Below are 25,933 nucleotides of genomic sequence, written 5' to 3'. Positions count from 1 at the left end.
GAGTCTTCTGTCCTCCTCCCCCATCTGTCTCTCCATGCTCCTTTCTCTGACCTATCGCCTAGCCTGTCACTGCTTTATGTGATTGTCATAAAAATACAAATTACAACTTGTCATTTATTATATTTAGTAAACAATTTTATGAGATTTATTCTTGGTTGCTTAGTTTTAAAAGTTAATAAATAACATGGGCGCCTGAGTGGCTCAGCTGGTTAAGAATGTCTGACTCTTGATTTCAGCTCAGGTCATGAGCTCATGTGAGCTGAAGCCCCGCATCAGGCACTGTGCTGACAGCTCGGAGCCTGCTTGGGATTCTCTCTCTGCCTCTCTCTGCCCCTCCCTGCTTGCACACACTTTCTCTCTCCACCCCTCAAAACCCCATAAATAAATATTTTTTAAGTAACAGTATTTTTCCTTTTTTTTCCAATGTTTTAATTTATTTTTGAGAGAGAGAGAGACAGTGTGAGCAGGGAGGGTCAGAGAGAGAGGAAGATACAGAATCCGAAGACAGGCTCCAGGCTCTGAACTAGCTGTCAGCACAGAGCCCGACGCGTGAGATCATGACCTGAGCCGAAGTCAAACGCTTACCCGACTGAGCCACCAAGGCGCCCCGTAACAGTATTTTTTCTTAAGAATACTTTAAAATATTCTTAAAATACTTTAAAACAGTATTCTTCAAGAAAATTTATATATTTTCTTAACCATAAATAAATTTTTGAGGTAAATAACAATATTCTTTCTTTGAAAAAGAAAGTATATGGGGCACCAGGGTGGCACCCGACTTCTGTTCAGGTCATGATCTCACAGTCTGTGAGTTCGAGCCCCGCGTCGGGCTCTATGCTGACAGCTCAGAGCCAGGAGCCTGCTTCGGATTCTGTGTGGCCCTCTCTGCCCCCCCCCAACTTGTGTGCATGCTCTCTTTCTCTCCCCTTCTCTCTCTCTCTCAAAAATAATAAGCATTAAAAACTTAAAAAAAAGAAAGTATGAAATAAATACTTTTTAATATCTGATATCCCATAACTGATTCTCCCTGTGTATATGCCTTATCAAAGTTAAGGTTCCTCTGATCCAGCATGAAAGTCTCCCCAGTTTTGCAAGGAAATAGGGAGCAGGCAGGGCAGGCACCTGAGGGGAGCTGTGTACAAGGTCCAGTTGTAGACGCGGCTGTCATGGAGGTGTGATCTCTGACATGTGACTTAACACCCCTCAGCCACAGGTTTAGTACCTGAAAAGCGAGGATATTACGTCTAGATCACAGAAACACTCATACTATGATATGAAATAATTTGTGGGAAGTACCATGGCAGTGCCTAGCACACAACAGGGTCTCAATAAATAGCTATGCCATTAATAAAAACATTTCCTGGGGTGCCCAGGTGGCTCATTCAGTTAAGCATCTGACCTTTGGTTTGGGTTCATGTCATGATCTCACTGTTCGTGAGTTTCAGCCCCACATCAAGCTCTGCACTGGCCATGTGGAGCCTGTTTGGGATCTCTGTCTCTCTCCGTCTCTCTCTGTCTCTCTCTCTGTCTCTCTCCCACTCCCCTGCTTGTGGTCTCTTTCAAAATAAACAAACTTTAAAAAAGAATCCTGGGATGAAAGAGAAATACAGCTTCCATAAAAGAGCTTACTGGGGCTGGGGGAGGGGGGCGGGGGAGTTCGGGGGGGGGGGCGATACACAAAATAAATAAAAATCAATTACCACAATAGATAAATAATTAAATTTAAAACTTCTTACTATAAAACCCACCAGACTTGCAACAATCACATGGTTCTTAAACTTGAAGTTTATCTTAAAACTCAAAGAAACTTCAGAAAAATAACACACTTCTGTATCTTCTGGTTTTGACTATATTGTATTACACCAAAGTGAACTAATCTTTTGGTCATAAATTATGCAAAGTATCAACTGTAAACATGATGTTAGGATAGAATGGGGGAGATTACTATTTTTAAAGATTTTAATTTCAAAGAATAGCCCTCCTGCCATTAACTACGCTAACAGAGGGGAATTTTAATTAATCCTACAATTCTAAAGTACTTGCGTAAGAATGCATTATATGGTCTTTTTCCAATAGATTTACCTGCTTAATTATGTCTCTCTTAGACTGATCTAAAACTAATCTTCATGTCACATGGTGTTGAGCTTTCCGATCTACAAGGTTAGTTAGGAATGTAAAATAACTAAGTATTCTTATAAATAATACTAATAGCAACCATTCATTGAATGCATACTGTGTCAGGCAGCCTGCCAAATTCTTTAAATACCTTTCATTGACTATTCACAGAAACACTCTGATGAGGGTATTATTCTCATTTTACGGAAGAGGAAACAGGCTCTAAGAAGTTAAACAACAGGCACAGGTCACATACGAGGTAGGATTCAAACTTGGGTCAGCCAGATTCCAAACCCTGCACTCTATTTTTCTAGACTGCCTATTTGTGGGAAATACAGACCAGCCAAAAGCAAATGTTATAACTTCCATTTTATTGTCTCCTGTATATCTTTGTTTTGGGCTTTATGAAAACATTCATTTATAAGAATACATTAAGTTGCTTTATTCATAAAGACCAGAAATAGCACAACAATAAAGAGGCAAGGAGGAAAAAAAAATCTAGAAGGTTGGTAATGATTGTTTCTTTCTGATAAGTTTGTGGATGGTTTTTCTTTCCTTATTTTGATTGCTCATATTTTCTAAACCTACTTAAAGTTATGAAAATTTCAAAGTAAGGTACATATAGATGATGAACAAAGGAACTTGTGTGGCCAATCGTGTTTAGACATCTAATTATGATATTACAATGCTAAACAATAGTAATTAAAAACAAAACAAACCAGGGTTGCTGGGTGGCTCAATTGGTTAAGCATCCGACTTCGGCTCAGGTCATGATCTTGCAGTTTGTAGGTTGAGCCCTGCCTTAGACTCTGTGCTGACAGCTCAGAGCCTGGAGCCTGCTTTGGATTCTGTCTCTCCCTCTCTCTCTGCCCATCTCTTGCTCGTGCTTTGTCTCTATCTCAAAAATCTCTGGATACAAATGTTCTCATCAATTCCCTTTTACCGTTCTAACCGCCTGCACTTTACTGTAGGAGGTGACGAGGAAGATGATTATCGCCAGTGTGGTCCTCTGTGCTCCATGTCAGTGGGTCTGTTTACTGGCAGCAATGGTTTTACCTCTGGATTAAGAATGATTAGTTTTACTTTGGAACCAAATACAGTTCAGTTGGAGTTCGAGAAGAATTAAGAGTCTTGTGGCTCTGTACGTGTTGAACAATTTCCCTTTGTTAACTAGCGCACTCGGATCTAAGGAAGAAAAGTTGCCACTCTGAGAGGGTATGCTTTGGGGGAAAACAATCTTACTTTTTCACATTATAAGGTGATCTCTTATGAGAGGGATGGGAAGTATTAGCAATAACTTTTTTGACAAATTCCATTTCACAATTAGTTTAAAACCCTAAACAAAAGAGATCACCCCCAAGGCATTTAAATAAGAAAAATAAGAGAGAAAAAAAGAACAATTCAAAAGATCATATGCAAAGTATTCACTGGTCAACATACATTCCCTGACCTGCTTTGCCTAACTTTGCTCCCTCATCATCCTGTCGTTCATTTTCATCAGAACGGGGTAAGGGTCCTCAGGAGGCGGGTGCTATACTCTACGAACCCCTGCCTTCCCGGGGCTTGTAACACTCAAGTGCTACTTACACTTTGTCTATGATGCTGAATTGCCCAATTCATGAAGTATAAGCCTGTATAAACAAAACATGTAACCATATGCAATGTGGAAAAGCTTTTTCTTAAACATTTATGGTATTCATAAATGTATTTCCCATATTTTGTTCTTATGAAAGTGCTAAATTTATGAATATCACTGAAAATAAAGTGTGGCATATAACAAACTATACTCATTCTAATTTAAACAGGGTTTTTTTTGTACATTTATTTATTTTTGAGAGACAGAGTGCAAGCAGGGAAGAGGCAGAGAGAAGTGGACAAAGGATCCAAAGTGGGCTCTGTGCTGACAGCAGTGAGCCCAAGGCTGGGCTCGAACTTACAAACTGCAAGATCATGACCTGAGCCAAAGTCAGATGCTCAACCGACTGAGCCACCCAGGTGCCCCAAACAAAACAGGGGTAGTTTTAAAGCTGTACTGAAAATTAGCACAGATTTTAGAACTAGCACTCAGAAAAAGTTTAAAACGTTGTTTATGAAAAATGTCATTTTAATCATCATCATTACAAGCAGCATATCTTGTGGACACTGATATTTTTGATTACTTTTCCCCCATATTCATGGTTTTCAATTCAAAGCTAAAAGATTTCAGAGTATAAACATTATGGAATATCTATAACCAAGTAGCAAAATCAGCTGTCTTTCCATTTATGTGACGTGGAAGAGGACAACTTCAATGACAGAAGTCGATGCTGAGTCACAAAAGTGGCTCTTTTCAGGAAATTATGAGCAGGGAATCTTGAGTTGTGCCCTAAATTAATAAATGCTAGATTTTAATGTATTTATCTGTGAAATGAGAGAGACTTTCTACCAGCCCATGGGACTATTACCAGAATGAGGAAGTTAACATTATTGATATTAAAATGTACAGTTTCTTTTACTTGAATTGACCATCTAAAAGTGTGACTGGATAGGGCGCCAGGGTGGCTATCAGTAAGAATCCGACTTTGGCTTGGGATTCTGTATCTCCCTCTCTCTCTAGCCCTCCCCCTCTCATGCTTTCTCTCTTAAAAATAAAGATTAAAAAAATTTTTAAATAAATAAAGTGTGAGTGGGTGTGCAAATAATGGAGTAAAATATGAGTCCATAGATTTCTTGGGTCTTTTGAGGTAGAAACAATTCAAATTTTAGAATCACTTAGCTACTCAGGTATCTTGTAATAATTCCTGAAGTTAATATAGTCTTTATCCATTTAGGGGAAGCCATTAGTGCATATTCAATAGATGAAATGACAAAGATACATTTATCTTACTTGTAGAGCCACAGTGATTAGCATGTAAGTGAGAATCTGGAATGTCTTAGTTTAAATGTGTCATTGTGTGTGAGTGTGGACACTAATCAGTAAGTGTTAAAAGACTGATTTACTTACTCCATTGTTTTGGTGTTTTACATCTTATCCCAAAGCCATTTGCTCTCAGAACAGAGTTAACATAACCGCTGAAGCAGTGAGTAGAGATAAGTAATGGGAAATAAGACCCTAAATCTCCTGCCTCTTCCAAGTCTGTGAAACTAGAGCCATGTTTCATCAGCTTAGAAATTAGCAAGAACTGTTCATAAACCTTTTAGTCATAGTAGATACATTGTTTCTTGTTGAAACAGAAATGGTAAACACAGCCCATGTGGAACTGCTCTCTTTGACTTGCAAACAGTGCAAGAGTTTATGTGTATTTCTAGGTGTAGGAAGAACCTTCAAATTCAAAACTACTGAACTTCCAGATAAAAAATTTGGAACTTCCAAATGCACTAAGACAGTGAGAAGATGATTGAGAAGCTAGAACAGCCCCAAAATTACATAACCATTCCTCACCTTTGAACATTTTCAAGAATTCTTTCTTTGATACTTAAAAGGACTTTTATGCAATACTGCATTAAAAGTCAATGTGATGTAAATTGTATTTCTCTTGAATGGCTCTGTTGTAAGAAACTAATGTGTTCTGAAGTTACCATGCAAATTTAAAAAAATAAAAGTAAAAATGAGTTTGTAGAATAAAATTATGATTTTAATTGATAAATTATATTGATATAGAAGCACCTGTATCAGTTGGTTAAGCGTCCGACTCTTGAATTAGGCTCAGGTTATGACCCTAGGGTTGTGGGATCGAACCTCGCATCCAGCTCTGCACTGATCATGGAGCCTGCTTAGGATTCTCCTCTCTGTCCCTCTGCCCCCTCCCCTGCTCTCCTCTCACACACTAAAATAAAACAGAGGGGAAATAAATTATATCAAAATAATGTATTACAGAAGTTTATTTATGTGATTATATTTATAAAAATAATATATAATAGCTAATATAAAATATAATATATAAATTACAAATGGAACTTATAAGTGATTTGATGAATTATATCTTGATAAAACTATTTTGATTTTATTTTGAATAATTTCGGCATGAAACCTGAAGGCTCTGAGTATCTCTGTATCTAACTCAGGTCTGGGCAAGATGAGGTGCAGTAAGCGAGAATGAGTTCTCTGTGGAGATGGTCAGGAATAGAAGGAAGGCAATACCATTTCCCATTAACAAGGATTAATAACCATCTCAAAGCAGCACAAAAGGAAGCTTTAAAAATGGACTTTAACGTGATTTTTAAGGGTTCAAGGAACAGGGGGGAACAGAACAATATTATGTCAACTGGAAGTAAAACATCCTCACAACAAAGACCCGCTAACCCGGGTTGGTCTGGAAGTCCAGCACCTCAGAGGGTGAGAGGCGCCCACAGCCTGGATGTGCCCCGAAGCCCGGGAGTCCTGTATTCACCATCTCACGTTCCTCAGTTTAGAGGTTGCGGTGTTTGTTACTACCTGAAATTTCCAGCACCTTTTTGGTCACTCAAAATAGAATGTGGTGCAGAAGTCCAGTTTGGAGTCTCAGAGGTGTGTTCAAACGTACGCCAAGTCTTTTAAAAAGAGGCCGAGTGGATAGATCTTAATCGGCGACATGAAAACAGAGTTCAGGTTGCAGAATGGTAGAGCCGCTGCAGTTTATAGCTCAGCTTTGCCCACAGCGACGGGCATCATTTGCAAAGACCCTTCCAATTCCTTCTTCCCTTACCCACTATTGGAAATGCAAACTTAAGGACGACCTGAATTTAGTCTTCTCTATCTTTTTTTGTAGGTAGGATTCCTTACAGGGTGTAACTAAAAGGCGCCCAATAAGTGCATCCTAATAAAATGCTATAAAATAAACCCAGCTGCACGCTTCTCCTTTTTGGGAGATTTTGTGAAGTGAGGCCTGTATTAATAAAAATAATTTCTCGCAGAATTATCTCATCGTGAGCCACTTTTCTACTTCTCATAAGTGGTGTTATTCTCCCTTGATGATTGATTGATTCTAGGATCACTTTATTCTAGTCAACAGTCTGGTCAATGCCTCAATTCAAATGTACTTATTACTAAATTTTGAAGCTCCAAATTATACTTATTTCCTCATTAAGGTATAGTCTGCTAATCTCTTTCCCCCACTGAATCCCTTCTCACTAAGTTTTTTGAGAATCTCTCCTCTTCACGTCTATTTTCTTTTCTCTTTGAAAACCTTTTTGTTGCCGTTAGCGCTATCCCCTGACACCTAAATGTGATACATACTACTGTGGATAGCATTACCCTCCAGCTTAGTTCGCTGGGGTGTGGAAGGCATGAATAGCACATCTCCATCTGAGCTGTTCGCAGGCAAGAGAAAGCAGCAGTCGGTGCTTCAGCAGTGTTGGTGTTCAAGCTACAGACTGACAGGACCCAGTGGGAAGTTTCCTATCTCAGATCTAGAAGGCTCTGTCCATGCCCCTTCACCCCCACTGGAACAATACCTCTCAGACCCTGCTCCTAAGAATGGCTTTCCTATAAGGTGATCCTGTGCATCCCAAATGTCAAAATGTAAAGGGGACGATTGGGCGGGTGTTACAATGTTTCTTCAGCTATGATTTAAGGTTACATGAAAGGTAAGAACACGGGAGGCCAAAATTGGTGATGAAAATTTCCAAACTATGCCATGTCTGAGAAGTCTTACAGGCAAAGATCTAGGGCAGGACCACTGCATAAAGCCTGACCACTGAGGATTACTGTCCCTACACTGAGACATAAAACCTATGAGCCACCAGGATGGAGGTGCCCAGTGTAAGGAAGAGAGGATGTGAGAGGATGCAGGAGGGGTTCAGAAAGCAACTAAAAGATTTAAGTTTTATATAAAAACTCCTGTGAATTAAAGAAAGAATCAGACAGAGTTAACAAAAGTCACGGACCTAAATTCATTACCATCTTTGTACAAAGAAGAAAATACAGGTAATACATAGAAATAGCCCCATTTAAAGATGCTATTTATAATCCCTTCAGGTATCATAACCATCACCACTGAGAACCTTTGTCTATCCCTTACAGCTTTGTCCTTCCCTTCCAAATATGTTGTGTGAGGATAATGTTGTTCTTGATTTACTTTTATCCTAAATCTACTCTCCAGAACACCACTTCAATTTTTCAATGCCTGTCTCTCTCAGTTCTTTCCCGTTAAACCTAGGAGCCTTCTATGCATTTCTGTGGTCGTTTTCATGTTTCCCATTCAATATCCCTGTCTTGGTTCATCTGATACACACACATACACGCTCAGTTCATTCTAGTGACCAGACGCTGTTCTAGGAACTGGTTATACTTATATTTTCAGAGGGAATCCTGTTCCCAAGGAGCCTACCAGTAAGAAAAAGACCAATCAACAGCAACAACAAAGTATTAAACCTATATGAACCTCACTGAACCCTATTCAACAACAGGCTCTTAACTAAGTAACTGATTTTCACACACAGACTCATTTCATCCTCTCAAAAGTATTCTAAAGAAGTAGGTGGTATTGTCTGCATTTTATACACAAGAAAATCAAGGTTCAGGCAAATTAACTTGCTCAAAGTGACAGGCCTTGCCACTCAGGAAACTAAGCCTGGGGTCAGCTCTGCATGATTCTAAAGACTTGATTTTTTTTTAACAATGTAATAATTGCTATAGTAGAGGGGTACTTATACCTCAATTATCATTCCTTGTAAGTGTCGTCAATGGATATAAGTGATTGTAACAAAGAGAGAGAAGATTACAACTCTGCCTCTCCGTTCGGTAAGGGTATGATAGACTCCTACAAAGTCAATTCTCTACTTCTTTTTAATGCCAATATCTTTCTTCTTCATCCTTCTTCTACTCACCAAATAAGTTGATGATAATGTTGCTTTAAAGAGGCTGTTATGTCAATCACAGATAAAGTCATGGGCAGAGATGGGAATTTTCTTAATCCAGTTTTTTGACAATTCCATGAATTCTTGTCTAATATCAAAATTGAAAACAAAACCATAAAAGTCAGAATGTGAGCTATCTGAAATAAGTTATAAGGAAATTAAACTCAATATTTAGGTGTGTCTGATCCCTTTCATTTTCCCCATCAGCAGAGTACGTGTATTTGTGAAGATCTTTTTCTATCTGATTTTTTAAAACTACTAATTATTACTGTGTGCCAGTTGTGGTTTCCATACATTACCTTCAAATTCCTCTTAATAATGCTCAAGGGCAATTAATGATATCCCCACTTTTCAGATGAGGGAACTGAGACACAGAGTGCATGCCCAAGCCAAGGAGCTGATAAGGGGCAGAACCAGAAAATTAACTGAAGATTCTTTATCCTTAAAGCCCATGATTTAACTTTAGGTGTTGTGCATCATTGAGATAATGATGGTAACAGCAAAACTAACACTTATGAGTACCTACTGTGTATCACGCATTGTTTTAAGGGTTTTCCATATATATTTCCATCCTCATAATGATTATATGAGTCAAATACTGCTGTGATTCGTATTTCATCAATGAGAGAAATGAGTACAAGGAAATTCAAGGACCCACATTGTTGGAAGAAATCTGAAAGTAGTCAGATTTTATGGTTGGCAGGCAGCCTCCAGAACCTTGTTCTCAACTATTCTACTCTTGGCAAGTATTGAGAGAAAGACAAAATATTTATACATGGCTGCCAGTTATAAAATGGAATGTATTATGATTTATAGTCATTTCTTCAATTTGGGGCATTTAATCAGAAGCCATGAGACAAGAACACTTAAAATAACTTCTTTGTTGCATGTGTATCTTTAGTTTTATTTAAAACTGGAAAATTATTGGCCTTCTAATCCAACATAACTTCCTCCCAATTATGACTGATAGCATTTACCATTTTAAAAAAATGTAAATAGAAATCTTAAAGGATACTTTAATATTCAAATTCAATATATTACCAGGCTTGAGGATCTTTTCAACATTACTTTTTCGTAACAAGGACAAATTCCATCATTCAATTTAGATTTTAAAGGCTGGGGAAGCTACATAGAAGTTCAAAGTTTTCAGAACAATGCTGTGGCCACGTACGCTGAGAACAGGATAAACAGTGGGTTCCTGTTTTGTATTTCCTGCAGATTATTACTATGTTCTTATTGCTCTTGACATCACTGATCATTCAATGTTAGTTTTGGGAAACAGCAGCAACTACGTTACTATATTTAGAGCCAAAAATATTTAAATGATGCAGCTCTTAGGGCTTTAAACACACAGGCTCTGTTTGCCAGAGCACTTTTCACTCCATTTGGAAGTGATAACGGGCTTGAAAACTGAATGCTACACTGTTGTGAGAGCTTACTTTTGATTCCAGAAGTTCTTTCAAAACTTCGGAAACCATAGAGCCTGCTGCTATCTTTCCCCCTGCCTGATACAATGAACCACTTCTCAGATGGTTGTGTGTGAGGTATGTTTCCAGCTCCGAGTAAGAGATGATCTCATGATGACCATTTCACCAAGGAGAGGGTTGGTTTACCTCAAACAACACGAAGCCCAGGGTGGGTTCGACTCTGTCACCCCGCCCTTAGCATATGCCTCCCAGAATAGAACTGGCATTTCTGCCACCTACGAGGGGCAGCTCCTGGTTAAAGGACAAAGGCTCCTGAGTGGCTCAGTTGGTTGAGTGTCCCACTTTGGCTCAGGTCATCATTTTATGGTTCGTGAGTTCAAGCCCTGCGTCCGGCTCTGGCTCACCCCTGTCAGCACAGGGCCCTCTTCTGATCGTCCGTCCTCACCTCTCTCTTTGCCCCTCCCCCATCTGCATTCTCTCCCTCTTTAAAAAAATAAACAAACGTTTAAAAGATAAAAGGGCAAAGAACGCTTCTTCCCAGTAGGTTCTCTGCTGCTGTTGTGTATGTGAAGTATCTACAGCTTACTGGCCAGAACAGACTGTAAGAAAATCTGGGAAGGTTAAAAAAAAAAAATCTAGGAAGGTACGTTTTGAAATAGGCATATTATCAGGATTCTATAGTAAAAATGAAAGCAAACATAGATTCTCAGTAGGTAGGAAGCAGTCTGCCACAACTATGTTATATAATTTATTTTAGAGTGTAATAAGTATGGAAATGGTGACTTGATTATAAAAATGAAATGTATCCGGGAGAAACTTCAATTGAAAAGGATGCTTAAAGAAATACTTGCTGTAAAAAAGAAGGGCACTTGACAGAAAGCAAAAGGTAAGAATTTGCTTTGATTCAGAGGTCCATGCCCACCCCTTCTGAACACAAAATATCTACTCCTACAGGCAGGCAGGCCCTCCCTGCCCAGCTCTAGCTCAATCCCAAAAGTCTGGATAGGTTCTACCACACTCTCTTTTTTTGGAAAACCGATGTACCATTACTCATTTCTTGACATTTCTAACATACCCCTCCCATACCATCTTCTTGCTTATGTTTCCTTTTGTGAACAAGACTATTGTTAATTTTTTTAGTAGGTTGACCTTGCTGGCTAGAGTACTCTCCCCCAAACCTCTAGATCTGGCAGGCAGAGAAGAGTACTTGCAGGCACGCTGAGGGAAACAAATGAGGTTGCTCCCAGGCAGAGATGACGGGTCTGGGGGCTCCAGCAGCCCAGGCTTCCCTGGCCACCTGACAGCTGGAGGGATCAATATTGCAGCAACATCTGTAACCCACTCGGGACACACAAAGAGACAGGGAGTTCTGGCTCAGAGGGTAGACAACACAAAAAAGATTAGCATGGCCAGTCTCTAAAGTTTCCCATTTCTGGCTTGCATTCATTTTGGAAGTAATTTCTCTTAGACATTTGATATAATGAATCGATAGCTCCTTCTAGCCTTTGAAAGCTGGTCAACCACCCCCTGTTGTTCTTTACTTAACTGTCAGCTCTGTGAGTTTCAAGGACACTTTTCTAACATTCTGTGTATTACTTATGGGTGTGATTATCCTTGTAAAATTAACTTTTATGGTCATAGAAATGATGGAAATGTGCCATGGATTCTTGGGTTAATTCATTCTTTGAATGACTCAGAAAAGATATTTTTCATCTTCAAACATTTATAACAAGCATCGCTCTTCCCATTCCAAGACAACGAGGCAAATACCAGCCTCCAGCCTCCAACTCCTGTTCTGTAGCCACAGAAAGCTCCCCTTTCCTTTCCTGTTGACATCACGTTGCCCTTTGCCAGAGAACAAGATTGTAAATCTCCCAGATTCTCGGTCAGTGACAAGTAATTCATTGTTTATAACTAATGGACAATATGAACATGACGTGTTTCATGCCCTAGGAATTACAATGGCCTGACGGCACAGTGTTGAATTGATATTTCACATGTCTACTCATAAACTCATACACAATATCAGATATGACTTGCAGAGAACCAGGTGGTATGGACTATCTAGGAACTATCTAGGAAATGTGAAACTCTCTCAACAACCCTAATCATTCTTATCAGGGACCTCCACTGAGTGATTATGATTAATAAACCCTACTAGAAGTATTATTACATGGTTCTGAGAAAGGTCTGGAGATATGACGTACGAGTGCAGTAACTTGCTTTATTTCAAACCTATTTTAGAAGATTTATGTAAATTATTATGATAATAGAATATTTTATAGCCTGAAGGGAAAAACAAGTGGCATTTGCCTCCTCAGCTTTTAAACCAAAAATATAACCACGAAGCAATATATTTCAGAGAATCCTCTTGGCTGGAAATAGCTGCTTAATTAGAAGACATAGTTCTTTGCTTTGTACAGGCTAAGATACTTTGTATTTCACAAGTTCTGATAAATCTGTAACAAAACTGTCATCATGTGTTGCTTAATGCCTTCTGCAGACCTGCTTAATCGTTTATTTATTCAACAAATACACATTAAGCACTTACTTTGTGTCAGGCACAAATGTAATATATGTGTAGGAAATGCAATATGAAGGGCAAACAGGAACTTTCAGGCTAATGGAGGAGAAATACATGAGAGGATCACACAAATAAATGCAACTGAGTTTGACACTCAAGGAAATGAAGAATATGATTGATTGTTCAAGAGTAAAAACACATGACCTTGGGTGGATCAGGGAAGCCTTCCTGAGGAAGGGGCACTTTGGCTGAAGGACGCACAGCATTAACTGCTGAGCAGGGAAGGCATTCCGGCGAGAGAGAACAGGCACACAAGAGCCCTAAATGTGGCCCATTCTAGGAATTGAAAGACCAGAGAAGCTAGAAGCAAAGGAGCTACGGGTAGGTAAAGATAAGTGGGTGGAGATGGAAGAAGATCATGCAGAGCTCTAAATAGGCCAGTTTAAGAAGGCTTATCTTAAAGACTTTTATACCATATTTAGCAACTGTTGCATATGCCTCAATTTCAATAGAATATAAATATCAAGAAAAGCTAAGTCATGGTTGTATAAACAGCAGGGGTACTTTTTAAATATATATGGGATTCAAACAGCACATATAAAACCAATAAAGTTTTAACTAAAAAACTGAGGTTTTAAAGAACTATAGTTCTTTAATCATTCATTAAGATTTTCACCTTATTTGGGAAAGTCCAGCCCCCGATTGCATAATGGCACACGTGATGGCAAACCATCTCCTAAAAAACGTTTGCTTCACTTTGGTAACCAGGTAGTAGAAATAATTGGACATATGCTTTGACAACTTTCGAATACTTACACCTGCAGATGTAGAGTATGATGGGGATTGCCAAATGTAATTTATATAAACCCAAGCAAAAGCACACATATTAGAGTTAAGAAGAGAATTATGCCCAATCCTTGTGCCTATGTTTCAGGGCACAAGTATACAGGGTTTGTATAACTGGTCCAAAATCACTCAAGCTCTTGGGTTTGAGTATCCTCATCAGTGCGTTTATTCCTTGTTCAGCACACCACATACTCAGGAACGACCTGGGTGACACTTCCTAAGCACAAGACGCCACCACACATCACCATTTTTATTGCATATGCTTCACTCTATCTCAGTTGGTTGAAGCAGATACACGTCAAAGATGTATCTGGCCCTCAATTTGCACCCAACATGCCTGACTTGTGGGGTCTGCCTCTTCCTTCAATCAGCATTATCTGATTTCTATAGTCTCTGTGGTATGAGACATCTTTGAAACTTATGCCAGTGTTTCAGGAAGTCTTGCTCCCTCCCCCCCCCCCCCAGCACTAAAACATTTGACTAAGAGAATGATACATTGTCCTCCTGGAATATTAGACAATGCTACTCAACTGACACAGGCCAGAGAAGCCTTCAGACATTGAAAGTGCAACTTACTTTTCAAAGGACTAGAAAACAATATTCATGGGAAAACTACATTCACTTCCTTCCTCCTGAGATCCTCACAAATAATAGGAAGTGATGAGGAATCAATTGAGAATTCTTGAGTTCTCTTGGGAAAAAAACTTAAACAAATCTCAAAGAAGCCTTCAAAATACATGTATTCAAGAAATCACACCCATAAAAGTGTAGGGAAATCATTTTGGTATCTTTAAAAAGTGACTATATTTGACCATATATGGAAACCTGCAGTTATTTTACTATATCTTCACTGTTAAGCCAACGATAGCATTTACAATGTGCCAGACTTTTCCGCATTCTTTTCAGACCACTCCTTTAATCCTCACAACAACTCAGTGAGGTCCTCTGATAGAGAAGGAAACTGAGGCACAAGGAAGGTGAAGTGACAGGTCCTGGGTCACAGGAAAATGGCAAGACCAGTATTCAAACCCAGACACTGACTCCAGACTCTGTTCTTAAGCATTACACATGGTTATGTTTTCTGGAACAATCACATCATAACGTGAGAAGGGAACCTACAGATGGTCTCTGCATACAGAATTAGCAGTTTTAAATATGATCACTGTAGGCCCACCTTGTCCGTCCCAGCGAGGAATTTAGTTTTCCGAAGCCTCTAGAACACACCGTGCTCTGGTGCCACCGGAGAAGCGAGGGGTCGTTTGGCAAACAGGGAAGATCGTTCCGAACACAGTGTTCACTTATTTAAAGGTGAAACAAAGGTGTGCTGAAGAGTCACAGGCTTCTCTACTTCAGAAGCAAACTTCCTCCCAGTTCTAATAATAGTTACTTAATTTACCAAAATCCTCTTCTGAGATACAGACATGCTCTGGGGCAGCGTGGTCTGTGTCAACTAGGTCTTCGCATGCACTGTTTTTAACCTGACCGCCACTTAGCTCAACTTTTTTGCACACAATGGAAGGAGATAAAGAAATGTACAACTAAACTGACTTTTAACACTTCTGTCCATTTGTTTGCCTCCTTGTCCCTGAAAGATTATTCCAGATGCAGCCTCTGAAACCAATCCTGCCCTTACAGAGAGTTTCAGAAACTCTGTTAACATGGCAGCTGGTCCCACTCATGACTTACACCAGTTTTCTTCTAACTAGGTCCTCATCCTATTTTTTGAGCCTGCATCTCTGCTCATACAACCCTTGGCTTGGTGTTCTAGTTCCTCTGAGACCAAGGCTGTGCTCTTCTTTATCCGTCTTCCCTCCAACTCCAAACCTGGGACAGCTGGGGGCCTTTGTCAGACTTGCAGAAGCTAGGAACACCTCCTGCCGGTCTCCTCCCCTGCCCCCCGCAACACCCACCCAACTCCATTGTGTGGTTTCCACCAACTCTGGTCTATTCAAGTCTTGTTCTCCCAGCATCTGACAATCCCCAAACATCTGCCCCTCACTGCCCTTCCAGAATTTGTCTGGTTTCTGGATCCTGCTCCTCTGCATCTGGTCCGAGGGCCCCATACCCCACCAAACTCTCAGTACTTGCTTTTATGTTAGAATCACGTGAGGCGCTTTTTAGATATGTTAGGTTTCAATCAGATTAGTTAAAGCAAACTCTCTAGAGATGGGTCCAGTGTACGGACATGTTTTAAATTTTCCAGATAAGCCTCATATGTACCCAGGAATAGGAGTCACTATGCTATAGTATCTCAAATCTCAATGTGCACACAGATAACCTGGGGATGTTGTTAAAACGGACTTGATGATTCAGTAGGTATGGATGAGGGCTGAGATTTCATGTTTGCTACAAGATCCCAAGTAATGACTTCGATGTTGGTCCATGGATTACTCTGTAAGTCGCAAGGCTCAAGACCAGTGTTTCTCAAAGTGTGGTTAAGAATCATTTGGCAATGCACCTGGATGGCTCAGTGGGTTAAGCGTCCAACTCTTGATTTTGGCTCAGGTTGTGATCTCATGGTCATGGGATCAAGCCCCACACCGGCTCACTGCTGAGCATAGAGACTGCTTGGAATTCTTGCTTTCCCTCTCTCTCTTTCCCTCTATTTCTGCCTCTCACCCATGCACAAACATACACACCAGCTCTCACACAGGCATGTTCTCTCTTTCTCAAATTAATAAATTTTCTAGGAAAAAGAATCATTTGGCAACTTGTTAGAGATGCAACATTTCAGACCTCTCCTCAGACCTACTAAATCAGAAACTGAAGATGGGCTCTGCAAAGGCTTTGACAAGCTTTCCAGGTAACTCTGATGCTTGCTACAGCCTGAGAATCACTGGCCTAAATGACAGTGTGCAACAACGCAAGCCACGTGTATAATTTAAAATTTTCTAGTTGTTACATTTAAAAAAACAAACAACTAAAATTCATTTTAACAAAATAGCTTATTTAACGTAGTGTGTCTGAAGTATTAACATTTCAATATATAATCAATATAAAAATATGATAGTTTACATTCTTTTTTCATACTGTCTTCAAAATTCCATGTGCATTTTACAATTACATGACATCTCACTTTTGACTAGCCACATGGTAAATGCTCAGTACCCATGTATCCACCATGTTGGAGCCAAGCTCTTGACTTAGAACAGTGATAATGGTATTAATTTTTCTTGAGTGCTGGCTATGTGTCAGGCATGACTCAGCTAAGCATTTTATGTGCATTATTATACAAGGCCGACCACAGCCCTATGGATTGCTACTATTATCATCCCCATTTTATACGGAGGAGGGGTTATGCCTAAGCCCTACCTATTGCTTCACCAATATAGGAAGTCCACCCCAAAATAAGCATCCCCAATTATTTTAAATCATTTTGCTTGTAAAAAAAGAGAAAAAAAATAAAATCATTAACATTAGTACTATTAGTACAGTTGCTAAGACATCAGTTGCTTATAAAAGTCATAGTGGTTGGGTGAGTAGAAAAGACCAAAAATGCTACCCTCTCATTTTTAAAAATATGCCTAAAGTCCAATTTGCACTTTTCTGTGACATCAAATCTGTTGAGAGGTGTTAACTGCCTGACTGTTGGGACAGTTGGGATCTCTGGGGGACAGCAGGACCTTGGTGAGCCATGCCGCAAGGCAGGGCTCATCCTGAATAGAAGCAGCTAGCAAGGTCGAACTTGTCCCTTTAAGGGCAGACTGTCACACAAAACTACTCCAGTGATAGTTCAACAGGAGGCAATGGGCTTCTCTTAGTGTTCGTGTGGAAAGCAGGCAGTTTGGAATTTAAAGGTAATGGCTGGCTTGGTGGTCTTCATTTCGTTAACTTCCACAGTTTTGCAAAGACAGCCAATTTTTACATGTATTTTTCTTTTCATTATAAACTACTATATAGAGCAAAAAGTAAAAACAATTAAAAGTAATTTCTATCTCAAGCTAGAATTTGCCAGAATTCCCATCTCTTGTTTTGACTGACCAAGTATCCCTTTTTAAACTGGCAGGGATTTGCGACATAGTATAATGTGACCATTTAAAATAAATGAACAGCAAATACATGATTCTATAGAAATTTTTAAAATTCTGCTATGTAGTTTTAAAATAAAGTTAATTTATTTTTAGATTTTGATTAGATAGTTCAAACTTAAGTTATAGTTCTTTTTTTAATTTAAATGTGTCATTTTAACATTTTTTAATATTTATTTATTTTTGAGAGAGAGACAGAGCATGAGTGGGGGAGGAGCAGAGAGAGAGGGAGACACAGAATCCGAAGTAGGCTCCAGGCTCTGAGCTGTCAGCACAGAGCCCGATGTGGGGCTCGAACTCAGACCCGGACCTCAATACCATGACCTGAGCTGAAGTTGAACACTTAACCGACTGGGCTACCCAGGCGCCCCATCCGTGTAGCTCTACAGTATAGGGTAGCTGAAGGATTTTACTATTTTATCATAATATCTGAAATAGCAGTCATGTAACCATTTATTTTAATGTATCATATGTAATCCTCAGTATTTTCTGTCATCGGTTTCAGTGTCTTTAATTGTAAAGAAACAGTTGGCCTTGTTCTGAGCCTCTAGTAACCACCTGAAGAACATCCATTATAAGATACGTCTAGGTGGTTTTCACACTGGACTAAGGATGAGAGAATCTTCTCTTCCACCCCCCCCCCAGCAGTACTTCCTCCCTCCTAAGCATTCTCTACGTTACAGGAGTAGAGAGATGAAGGAATTCAGGGTTTTCATAGACATGGCCTAAAGGCTTTTAAGAAAATACTTAAGTGCTTCCTTGGGTTGGAAGTAACACCTTTTCCTTCTTAGGGGTGCTGTGAAAGGGACAGTAAGGCCACAGACACCAGTAGCTGGTCTGATGGCCACCCACAGTATCTTCCTTCATCTTCACAGTAGGAAGAAATCCTGATCTCCAGTTGCTATGGTTTGAAGAGTCTCCTCATGTGACAAAGAGTCTGTAAAAAATTGTAACAAATTCTCTGTATTCTTTATTCTTGCTGCCTCTGTGGGCTGTGAACATTCTGAGGCAAGGACCTGTTTACTTTGCTCACTCTTGTTATTCTCACCCTGTGTGTGTGACACACAGGAGGCTCGGAAGTACTGGCCACATAAATTGCTGAATGAATGAACAGCACTTCTAGATCTTCCTTAATAATTCTAGAAACACAGTGAAAGCTCCGAGCCTGCTGCTCATTGTTGGTGACCCAATCTCAATTGCTCCTTTGGAGGCAGAAGCAAGAGATCCGTGTCTGTCTGCATCATGTCACTGAATGGTCCCCAGTCCCTGCCAACAGATAAGAAATGTCAACAGCTTATCCCAGTAGCTTTCAAAAATAGCAGAGTTGATGAAACTGGAAATTTAGGTGCGTGCTAGAAATAAACCATTTGTCTTTAGTCTTAAGAAGGATAAGGTGACCACAGACATTCCTCAGAGAGATCTAAAGTATTTTTAAGACCCATAGATGTGAGTAATCATCAGAAGAAACATCTTCCCTCTCAATAAAGCATAAATGAACACCTTATTTTCAACAAATCAGGTAAGTCATTCTGAAAACTGGAGGATTACAGCGAGGCACTGTGTGTCTCTTAAGATCTCAGTCAGGTTTGGTGGTGGTTGTCATTTTCAAGAGTGCTGGCAGTTTTCCTCACAATGTAGATGAGTATTTGTGCGGCGAACCGCATTGCTGTGGGTTTCCTGGTTCTGCCCCCCCCCCACCACGTGGGGAGGGGGAGGGAGGTGGCCGCCCAGGCCCTGCTTTTTCATCCTCTGCAGGCAAGTCCGGCTGCTGCTCAGGCTGAAAATAACTCACACACTCTCGGAACAGTGGCACCACCCAGCAGCTGGGATTCTTTCCCTCTTATTTGCCTTCTCTCTTCCCTTTTTTTCCTTCAGACACTTGGATTGGACTTAATCTGAAACCTCTGGAGTTCAAGACCTTTTAAAAAGGGCTAAATAAACAATCTCTACATGTAAAAGGCCATTGACTCCTACTTCCTCTGTTTAGAGCAACTGTTGAGCCCAGCTGCCTGTAGGTAAGATTTTTTTTTTCTTCTGGAATTATTTAATTGGTTTATGATACGTGTTTGACTAACATCTTTGAAATAACTCATGCATAGTGAAGACAAGCGGGGGGCCGCAAACGATTTCCAGGTAAATGTGGGGTTCCGGAATACAGCAGGGGCATCTGGGCATTTCTGTGGCTGTACTTTTAAACTTTGCTCGGGAGCTCACTGTCAGGTTGACCTGCGGTACACACTCGCTTGTGACAGGGCCACATCAGAGCTCCAGTTAACCTGACTGCCACCAGTGAGAGGGCCGTCCAGACATCATAATTTTGTTGTTTAGACTGTTTACTTATTTTTAACTTTCTAAGGGCATGGAAAGAAAAACAAAAAAAACCGAAAAGGTTGCAACCACCTGAGCCAAGAAAATGTCAGTGATTGGTCTTTAAGGACAATGAGGTAGCTCTGTTTTATTTTGTTCTTGCAACACTGGTTTGTTCATTGCTAGTGTGGAATTAGAACAGCTTTTTGTATTTGTTTGTTTCATTTTCTTTTTAATTTTTATGTTTCTGCCACAGTTCGGGCAACTTGGTTTTGAAAATGCCTTACCTAGCTAGCTGAAGCTGGTTTTGCTACCAGGCTTCCGTAACATGACAGTACAGTGTTTTGGAAAGTTTTCTGTGCCCCTCCTCTCCCCTTCCTTACGCTCACGCTTGACATTTTGCAAAGTACTTTGATCTGTGGACTTTAACTTCAAACACAGCAGTTACTTTGATTGTGGGTATTTACTATGTTCAGTAAAAAGGTTTTTTTTCCCAATGCTTTTATACCATTTCCTTCAAATAATCTATTGGGCTTTGGTTTTCCTTACTGATAATGTCTGAGGTTTTACTTGTATGGGAACCCCCAACTCCAAGGAAAAGACTTTTATGGGAAGGTCTCTCGTCTCTCACCATATAGATTTGAGGACAACTCTCTGCGCCCCCTCCAAGCAGATGTGTGAAAGCTGCAAAGGACAGTGCATACGATCTGACCCTATCAACCCCTCCCTTGACTGCCCTGTTGCCTCAAAATCACAATGTGCCTTGGGGCCTAATGTTGTTTTTCAACAGGGACACTGAAATCCTTGGAATTTAGATTCTTGTCTCCAAAGAAGTTTATTGGTATCTCAGACCACAGGTCAAGAGAAAACATGCATTTTAAACACACTGTGACCTTCTGGATAACTTTTAAAAATATAAAACGATGAAAAATTAAAAGGAAAGAAAGAAAATGTTTAAAAAGGAAAACTAGGGGGATAAAAACAGAAAGAAAGAAAACCCTTTATAGCCAGACGTCTGTCATGCTAGTGAAACATCTGCTGAATGAGGGATAAGAATTTTTTTTTAATGTATTTCTTAAAATTGACCAAGTGGAGAATTTTCTCACCATTCAATAGGCTTTTAAATGTTGTCCTTAAAGAAAACTCATGTGTTTATTACATTGCCTGGTTGGTCTTTGCTTCCCTAGCCCAAGCAGAGGGTGTTTTCAAAGTCCCCTCCTAGGGACAGAGTGTGACCATCCCTGGCACACGGACCCTGTGGGTTGTATTTGGTTGAGGAGTAGAATGAACCTAATCCTGGCAGGAGACGGTTACAGTGCTAGCCAAGGACAGGGGCTCCTGACGGTGAACACAGGCTGCTCTATGTCCTCTGCACCTTGCTGGGAAGGGAAGCAAGTGGCCGCAGGACGAGTTTCCAGAGGGGTGTAGCTGTGGAGGATGCGATGGGTTAGGAGGGCCCTTTGGATTAGGAATAGATGCAATGTCACCTCTAGAATTTGAATTTAGTAGGAAAACCTGAAGATGTACAGTCTGGTTTTTATTTCCATAAGTTGGACATTTAATTGCTACATTTTCCCTTTCAAATCTGCATTTTAAGGAGTCTGTTAAAAATCACATTTCTGCATCACATTTAAATCCTCTAGGTACTTTGAGCATGTGCTTCACTGCTTTCTAGGACCCTTGAGGGTCTAGAACTTTCTACCTCAGAGTACTAGGAAGCCTTGATTTGGCATTGCTGAGTGTGTGTGTATGCTGAAAGCAATATAAATTTAGTTGCAGAATCCAGTGGTACCAAGAGGAAGTGGGTCTGGAAGATGACAGACACTTTCCGGCAAGCCATCTTTTTCTGTTTTGTTCTTGACGTGGGGTTTTCTGTTTGTTTGCCTCTTTATTTCCCTTCACCCCTTAATTTTACTGTGAAACTTTGGATTGTTTGAATGTGAAACCCAAGGTGAAAGCTAGCCAAAGCCACTGAGTTTCACACAGGTTCCACATGAAAGAAGTATTCTACCCAGCCTTGCTCGAAACTTGGCCCATGTTTTACCAAAAGTTTCATGAATGTCAGTGAGCCTGGATTTGAAACATAATCCAAAACCAGTGACTTCTGGTGACTTTGAGGCTTTATTATGGAAGTATAGAATCTGTCAAACAAGGACTTCCATTATTTTCATATCTTCTACTGTAATTTCATGTGTACACACCATTTTCCCCAATGAACTCTCATTTGTCCTATGATATTTTAAGGCCAGGTTCAATCCTAATATGAATTTTTATAGCTGTGGTATTTAAACATTGGCAGATAGAAGTCTGCATTTTAAATTCCAACACAGTCTGAACCACAGTGGTGTGAACATGTTGGTATAATTCAGCTGAAGGAAGGGAGTCCCAGGAGAGTCATGGAATGTCTTTCTTTGCTTAAATATACCTCTGTGCTCGTGAGGAACAAACAGTAACATTCTGTCCAGGTCTATCCGCTTGACAGTATGCCTTTTGTTCCCCCTCCAAAGGTGGTGTCAAATATATTGGTGGAAAAATAATAAACTTCCAGATATTTTTTTTCGCCTGCTCAACTGATACACTCCCAGGGAACATTGTAAGCATTGAAAAGTTCAGTACTATTACTTGTAATGTAATGTATACTGAGAATAAAGAAGTACTCAGCAGAGTCAATTTCCTTCAGAAAAGCTGGGTGACCTAGAGTTGATGTGTGTATTCACAGTTAGGTGGTGCAGGGTTTTGAAGGTGTGTGTGTGTGTGTGTGTGTGTGTGTGTGTGTGTGTGCTTGTGTGTTGACTGGCGGTAGTGGTGGGTAGAGAGGAAGAGGGGACTTGTGAGCCCTGCTCAGCAAATCTGTCACATCTAAAACAAAAAAAAAAATCAAGCCCAGGATCTGAAAACTTTCCTTTCTTTTGTTGATTAGATAAGTATGTATTGGCTGAACAATGAATTGGAGAGAGGGGGACATATTATTTTTCTGTCTAAAGACACCAATCCTGATCACTAGGATTCCAGAAAGGGTAAACAATCTCTAATAAAAATATGACCAATTAGGAGACCTACATGGTTGTAGATGAACTTGCATGAGCCAGTCTCAGAAAGTTCTTGAAGCTACTGTGACCAGTACAGAGGCTAAGACACCCAGAGAACTAAGATTTGATGTCTTTTTATTAGCTGGAGGATTTCTGAACTCATTTGAAAGACTTTCCTAAAAACAACTTTGTAAATGCACTAAAGATTTAGTCTGACTATATGTAGTGAGATTTACAGTTATTTATTTATCATTTATTTATTATGTATTTATTATAAAATTGCCATCAAAATTCATTTTGAAAATTGTATAATCTTTTTCTTAATAAAATAGGCTTGTTGTCATATATATAGTTTGCATTTTTAGCAGATGATGTACAAAATAACTGTAACTGATCTGCTATTGTCAAAGCTGACAATAACAAACTTGCAGGTCTTGTATGTAGGAGATGTGTTTTAACACTGACTTCACTATTCATAATGTACCATATCTGGTTTTGTTATCCCAAAACTAATACAATAGAACAGAGGAAAGAAAGATGCACAAATGAAGGTGCTAGAGGAAATAAGAGGAAAACATTGAGGACTGTTCTACCAGGGAGTTCTTCCTAAACACATAATGGTACCAAGAGACTGATATTTTGGAAACTGTCCTCCATAATAAAATATAAAGAGGGAAAAGGTAAAAATACCAGGCTGACAAATGTCCATTGACTGATGAATGGATGAAGAACTGATTGATACATATAGTGTATATACATAATGGAATATTATTCAGTCATGAAAAACGAAATCTTGCCATTTGCAACAATGTGGATGTAAACAGAATGTATTATGTTAAGCAAGTAAGTCAGAGAAAGACAAATGCCATATGATGTAACTCATATGTGGAATTTAAGATACAAAACAGATGAACATAGGGGCAGGAAAGGAAAAATATGATAAAAACAGAGTGGAAGGCAAACCATGAGAGACTCTTAGATACAGAGAATAAACTGAGGGTTGCTGTAGGGGTGTTGGGTGGGGGGATGGGCACTGAGAAGGGCACTTGTTGGGATGAACACTGGGTGTTATATGTAAGTGATGGATCACTAGGTTCTACTCCTAAAACCATTATTACAGTGTATGTGAACTAACTTGGATTTACATAAAAATTTTTAAAAGGCTGAAAATAAACTTTAAGTTAGTGCATACGCAAATGTTTCTTTAAATCATAAAAAGACCTTCATTCAAGAATGACTTCACTAGTCATTTAGGAACACAAAAATCAGTCACTTAAAAATCTCTTGGGCTTACTTTATTCCATTTATAGAAAAATGGAGTCCGTATAGAGGTACACAGTGCCATGGGAGCAGAGAGTCAGACTTCGATAATACTAGAAAATCAGAGAGATTATCACAGAGGGAAAAGCTGTATTTGAATTGAGTCTTTGGTTCAGAAAAGAGGGCATTTAGATGAAAGAACGTGATTGTGAATAAAGACCCAGAGAGGAGAAAACTCAGTAGTTAGAAAATATCCAGAAATTTGGAATAGCAAAAATTTAGGTCTGACGGGAACACCCCTGGAAAGGTATATTGGGTTGGCATTCACTTATTGAGAAGAAAATTTTCATAACTAGGTCCATATGTTAGTGCTACTGCTGTCTAGTGCTCAAGATGACTAGGAAGATGAAGCCTGGGACAGACCCTATGAAGCAGAAGTAACTGAGAAGGGGGCAAAGATGAGAAGTAGAAATAAGAAAAGGAGACCAGCTGGTGTAGAGATGAGCCATCAGGACTGTTCTATACTACCCTCTTCAACTAGACTTTGCCCTAGAAACTAAGAGTCTACCCACAAAATAACTGCACCTGCAATTTTATTTACTATTCAGTACTATCAAAGACAATAGGTTGTATGTTTATTGTTTCACCAAATGCATAGCCATTTTGTATTCAATAATTACTTTGATTTCCTTGACTGTATTTAATCAAGAGTGCTATTACTATTAATATGGGGTTGGTCATGCAGGCATTGTTCCCCAATGTGCACAGGAGGACATGGACACCCAGATAAGTTGCTGCATCACCCTTTTTATGTCCCTAGTAAATCGCAAATGGTAGATTGGCTTTCACGTCGAGATTTCTCAAACAGTGTCATTCCACCCAGTTATAAAATACAAAGATATAAAAGAGGTTAGAAATAATAGCCAAAGAATAATAAGAAAATGATTAGTCCAAGCAGTAAAGGAGTTATTTCTGAATTATTGCAAGTTTTAACTTTCTATACTTCACTGAGGAAAAAAAACATAAGCAAACAAAAGCAAATCTGAAGATTACAGAGAAAGGCATGAATGTGCCATTAGCATCATGAACAAAAGGTTATAACTAAGCTGACAGACACAAGATACAGGCAAAAAGAAATAAGGTTTAGTAACTGATATAGTTTAAGAAAAATAATGAGCTCTCTTATAGAAGGCCAATTTGGTATTAGAAAGTGTAAGATAGAAACATTAATCTCTTGTTCTACATCTAAATTTTGGCTTGAAAAAAAGAAACTGAATTTAGTATAATGGAAAAACATTAGCATGTGTTTTTAAAGCACTGTATTTGATGACTTTGACTCATTGCATATCCTGGTCCAAGTACAACTTTGAATTGGTTTAATTCTAGTGGAGCCATTGCTCTTGACATGCATTCAGCTCAGTGGTACTTCTCTCGTTCAATTTTGCAAACCTAAGAAATCTGGGTGGTTTTGAATTTAGCTCCAAATAGTAATCAGAAGTTTTATGCTTGTTTGAACTGACCATTTAAATATTTTAAAACTATTTTGCAGCACTGAACTTTTAAAACAAATTCCTACTGTTG

General features: G+C 39.4%; 1 protein-coding gene and 1 long non-coding RNA gene across 13 annotated transcripts in view; one reads left to right on the top strand and one right to left on the bottom strand.

The window, feature by feature from the left end:
- SORBS2 (sorbin and SH3 domain containing 2) overlaps positions 1–25,933 on the top strand; it is a 219,368-nt gene that overhangs the window by 17,541 nt on the left and 175,894 nt on the right. For all 9 annotated transcript variants that reach the window (XM_029934742.1, XM_029934727.1, XM_029934736.1 and 6 more), the window contains exon 2: positions 19,632–19,771. The gene's annotated coding sequence lies outside the window, so the exon portion shown is untranslated. The remainder of the gene's footprint in view (positions 1–19,631; positions 19,772–25,933) is intronic.
- The window catches only part of LOC115287928, a 192,255-nt gene that overhangs the window by 114,898 nt on the left and 51,424 nt on the right, over positions 1–25,933 (bottom strand). For 2 of the 4 annotated variants that reach the window (XR_003906734.1, XR_003906732.1), the window contains exons 3-4: positions 8,902–9,019; positions 5,879–5,921 (exon numbers count right to left, since the gene is read on the bottom strand). This is a non-coding gene — a long non-coding RNA (uncharacterized LOC115287928). Of the gene's footprint in view, positions 1–5,878; positions 5,922–8,901; positions 9,020–25,933 lie in introns of those variants that run through there. The other 2 variants (XR_003906736.1, XR_003906733.1) reach the window with 1 other exon arrangement.

This window comes from Suricata suricatta, chromosome 1 (genome assembly GCF_006229205.1).
Source record: "Suricata suricatta isolate VVHF042 chromosome 1, meerkat_22Aug2017_6uvM2_HiC, whole genome shotgun sequence".
NCBI classification, from domain to species: domain Eukaryota; kingdom Metazoa; phylum Chordata; class Mammalia; order Carnivora; family Herpestidae; genus Suricata; species Suricata suricatta.
Note: the sequence above shows the minus strand (reverse complement) of the source record. Positions and strands in the feature narration are given on the sequence as shown.